Here is a 5,190-nt window from a genome sequence, read left to right on the forward strand (position 1 = left end):
TGACCTTAAAATATTTTTTATTTTAGTGTCACTAAAGACGGTCTTATTCAAAAATTTAAACTCTAAACGAAATTAACACTCTTTATAAAATTGTTAATGTAACATATGTTTAGTTCTGTGTTGGGTTTACTTGCATCTACTTTGTTTACTGATTACGAAGCTTTCGCTCGTGGCGCGTAATTAATACAGAAGAAGATCAGATGGAGTTTGTCTCCGACACCATGGATTTCCAGTTGTTTGTATGTACTGTATCTAATAAAATAATAAAAATATTATTTGTATTGATTTTTAGTATAATTTAATTAACGTGTATATTTTTTTGAAAATAATACGAGTTTATTACTTTTTTTTTCTATATTTGAGATTAAAATATAAAAGTATTATGGGGAGTGGTACAAATAACGCCATACATAAAATAATGACTCGTGTATGGGCTATGGGCTGGCTTGACCAAATTCAATTTACATGCATTTTGTCGTTTTGTATAGGATCTTCTTTCCTTTCTCCTTTTATAGTTATTATTTATTTTTCGGTGTTTTACTACTATCTAAACTTTGGCATAGGCCTTTTTCTGGTCGATTTATTAAGTGATTATTATGGGTTATTACATGTTCTGTCCGAAAAGGTAATAATGTAATATCGTTGTAAGTTGTTGTAATTTTGTTATGAATTGAATGTTTTGGCTCTTTCCTTTTATTTCTTTTATGCAATGCAATGGCTATTTTAGTAATGAAAAACTCAATTTAATTCTGAACATTTTAAAATAGCCAAATAAAATTTCCACCTTTAATTAGTTTTTAGGTAAATTTCTATCTCACAAACCCGTACTATATATTGATAGTTAAATACCATTATAGTATTGCTTAGTTGATCTAATTATTTTTTAGATAAAATATTGTTTTAGACATTAAATAATATTTTGCTTAAGTTTTAATGTTTTCTAATGTTTAAAATAGCTTATTTTTGTTTTAAACGTTTTATTTTATTCTATTTGTGTCTTCTGATTAAAATTAAAATTAATTTTTAAGAATATAATTTTATTATTTTTTTTCTCTTATTCTTCTATTTTTAATTTATTCTCAAATCACTAAATACCATTATGATCATTATAATTATTATTTTTTTCACTATTTAAAAGAAAATCATAATAAAAAAATATTTTTAAAAAAATTTAATTTTAACTAAAAAATTAAAATAAAACAAAATAAGATATTTAAGATAAAAAATATAACATTTTAAATTTAGAGACAAAATTATTAAATTAGTCTTTATTCTAAATATTAGACTTATTTGGTGATGTCTCTCATGGCTAAGCCAAGATGACTACAGCTGGCCATATTTTGACCAGCAAATAAAGAATTAAAACATAGCCTAATAGAATGTATAAGAAATAATCAACTTAAATAGTAGACTATGATTATCAAAGTAACTAGTGGTAAATCTTTTCCTTTAACCGTAGAGTTAAAATTGCAAAAATAAATAAAATAGACTATTTTTGGCGTGGGCCTTTATGAGAATAGGCTACAACCCAAAAATATTAGTGAGTAATAAATTTATAGGACATATTTAGGATTTGATTGAAAGAAAAAAATTAAGGTTAATTTTAAAATACAGTATCATCACAAAAAAAACGTTGAGTATCGTTAAATTTATTGCCGGACATTAATAGTAAATTTACCAGCGAATTAACTGTCGTATTTGACAATAAATTCATCATCCTAAAAAATTACCGTCGGATATGGTGTTCCGACGATAAATTTATCGATAATATTTGGAGAAAAAAACAAAATTTGGCACGATCATTACCATCGGATTTATAGGCGGCTAAATTCGACGGTAACATTAATTAGTGAAAGGTTGTGTTTTTGTCACACACAAAATTTTACTGGCCAATAAATCCAGCAGATCTCATCGCCTCGCTGCTCCCTTCTCCGTGGTCGGCCACGCTCATCACCAACATCATTGCCGTCACTATCATCCTCACCTCCATCGCGAGCCACCTCTTTTTTCATGACCTCCTCCTCTGCTCTCTCTGACGAGACGCACTCCGGTGACCTCACTTTACCGTCATCAGCTGCGATGTCACTGCTGCAACCTCCATCTCTCCCCTAATATCTTACTCAGTGTTTCGTTTAAGGTTTTGTCAAATTTTTTTATTAATCTTCTTGTTTTAAATTCATTAGGGTTTAATTATATTTTAATTCCTCATTAGTAATTTGATTTAGTTAAACTACTTCTTGCTGTTAAGTTGATTTAGAGTAAAATTAGAATTTTTTTATTAGAATTTCTCTTGGTTTACAGGTAATTAAGCATGCTATTGTGATTCTTAGGTTTGTAATTTGAATTTGTTTGAATTCATTAACTGAGGGTTTAATTAGATTTTAATTTTTTGTTAGTAATTTTGTAACACCCTACTATACTAAATCTTATGCTTAAGTCATAAGATTGAGATAGTAAGGTATTACGACCTCTAAAAAATAGAATTATATATATATAATAATAGAAAAATTGATACTTAACTAGGAGACTTGAAAAATGGGTAAAACAAAATCGCAAAATAAAAAGCACAATGCTCGGGAAATCGAATTACTTGCGTGCTAAGAAACCTAATAGGAAATGAAAAAGATAAACAAGAGAGTAAAGGAAAGCCAAGAAAACATCATAGCTAGCTCTTGACTCAGCCTGCGAAACTAAGGCTGGCCGGAGAATATATATATACATACATATACAGATATCCCAAAATACCCAAAATACTGAAGTAAAGTCCTAACTCTCCTGTAACCTCTACGAGGAACAAAATAACAAGTTTCTTGGAGAGCAAGCTAGTAACTAAGTACATAAATACATAAACTGATAAACCAAAACATCCCAGGGACTACTCCACTTGAAGATCCAGACGCCTAGTGATGAGCCTCTCGACCTGCATCTGAAAAATAGCAACACTGTATGGAATGAGAACTGGAGGTTCTCAGCATGGTAAAAGTGTCACGCACATAATAAATAAGGTCCTAAGAATGCCATAGGTAATCCTAGAACTCCGTTATACAATTATCCAATTTAATTACTAAACAAAAGCTATAACAGGGGTAGGTATTCTAAATCTACTTAACTTACTCAATTTCAATCCTAATCTAACACCAAACCATTTCTCCTTTTCTTCCATCCCTCCATCATCCACAATGCAACAGAAACAAGCAACCAAACAAGTTCACGCACAAGTAATGAGTAGATAGTACAAATAGCAAGTATAGCAGGTAGTAGGTGATATAAATCAATTAGGCAAACCCAGGAAATTCATAGCAATCAAAGCAAACAAATGCATATGATGCATGCCTGTCCTATGGCTGATGGGGCCCATCTGTCAGTTATACAGTCAACCCGACAAGTCCGAAAACCTTAGACTGTCCCCCGTCGTGCATCCCCAAGAGTCTATGCATAGAGTTCACATACATTCATCATATAATCACTCAATGGGGGTTATCCATACCCGGGAATTTATACGTGCCCGGTCACCCTTACGACGTAGGGTTAACAGAGTATCGAGAATCAACCTGGAACACGTGGTGGCGAGCCACGGTTTTTACCCAGGAAAACTCGTATCTCATATATCATCATTCATAAGTCATTTCATAATCATAATCATTATTTAATCATTCATCAAGCCATGGTAGGTTAACTCCTTTTATCAACAACTTCTGTTCACATTTTTCATCATTATTCCCTTATAATTCATTACGTTTACCCTTTCTGGATCCTGACCAAACCATTTATCAACCTCTTCTCAAACTTTTTAATATTGATTAATCTTAAAATCAACCCAACTTTAACATTAAATCATTCACATAACACGAAGATTAATCTTTGACTTCTCGGACCCATGACTATCACTAAGACATTCTCGACACTCTATTTTCTTTTCTGTTTTTAATATAGCAAATAAACTCGAAATTGTGAAAACTTTATGTCCAGGCGTTCATATTGAAATAAGCTTTCTAACAGACCAAAGATTATAATTTTATGATTTCTCTAGCCTCAGGAATAAAGGAAAAACCGTGACTGCTCTGCAGTGCGTAAAACCAGAAAAACAGCAGCAGTATGTGACATTCAAAATTCAATATAAAATCCAAGTTAAATCCAATGACTTTAAAAATTAATGTAGTTCAACTTGACTCATCCAAGTTTCTTTCTCAATTGGTTCTGAGTTAATATCATTTTTAATGAAGAAGTTACATTACCTGAAAGTTAAGTAAAAATGAGTCAAAATCTGTTTTAGAAACCAACAAGTTTAGTACCTTTCAATTTGAATAACTTTTATTACAAAACTCCAATTAAGATAAATTTTGGTTTGGGAACTCCTAACTCATGCAGAAACAAGTGTGTCTTAGTTTCAACCCAATTGCTATTCAATTCTAAGAGTTACAAGCATTGGAAGTTGATGCATAGCTTGCTGAAATCTGTTTCTTTTTAGCTTTGACTATCAACATTCAAAAATTCACAACTCTCAATCCTTAACTCTTAAAATTCTGAAGTTTTAGAGCAATAAATCAAGTTAATCAAATTTTATAATAAAATTGGTTTCGCTCCAAAACTCAACTCGTAGAAGTCGCAGCAAGACAAACAAGTTGCTGCCCTGTCCGACCTTTTCTGCTGCAGGACAGATTTAACAACCTAACTTTAAAATTTTTTCATAAATTGTATATTTAACAAAAAGATTTCAAATTTTCCAGTTTAGTTCCTTATGTTCTCAAGTTTAGCCCAAACTTAGTCTCATGCAATTTCGATCATTACATAATTAGTTACAACATCTGCAATACCACCACAACACAACTCTACATCCTTATTAACAAACACCAATCCTAATCCATCATAAATAAATATAAGAGCATATCATTAATAACTTCCACACCTCATAATTCCAATATATACCCACCAACAAATCTATTCCAACAACATTACAAGACTAATCATTAAATACAACAAACAATTCAACTTATCCTATGGTTCCTCTAACCTAAGTTTTCACAACACCGTAAATATTAAACGTGCGAAACTTAAACCATACCTTTGCCAATCACTTAGTTCACCAAAGGCAGCCTCACAACTCAAAATTACAGCCCCTCCAAGCTCAATCAAACAGCCCCAAAACAAGCCTTGGTCACCAACAAACCTCCAAGTAATCCCAATTCAATT

The 5,190-nt window shown here is 31.4% G+C and overlaps 1 long non-coding RNA gene across 1 annotated transcript in view; it reads right to left on the reverse strand.

Annotated features, from left to right (window-relative positions):
* Positions 1-2,643: 2,643 nt before the first annotated feature.
* Positions 2,644-5,190, reverse strand: part of LOC107480333 (uncharacterized) — a 2,925-nt gene continuing 378 nt past the window's right edge. Inside the window, exons 3-4 of the long non-coding RNA XR_008002211.1 lie at positions 5,063-5,167; positions 2,644-2,926 (exon numbers count right to left, since the gene is read on the reverse strand). This is a non-coding gene — a long non-coding RNA (uncharacterized LOC107480333). The remainder of the gene's footprint in view (positions 2,927-5,062; positions 5,168-5,190) is intronic.

The sequence above is a fragment of the Arachis duranensis genome, chromosome 1, assembly GCF_000817695.3.
Source record: "Arachis duranensis cultivar V14167 chromosome 1, aradu.V14167.gnm2.J7QH, whole genome shotgun sequence".
In the NCBI taxonomy this organism is placed as follows: Eukaryota; Viridiplantae; Streptophyta; class Magnoliopsida; order Fabales; family Fabaceae; genus Arachis; species Arachis duranensis.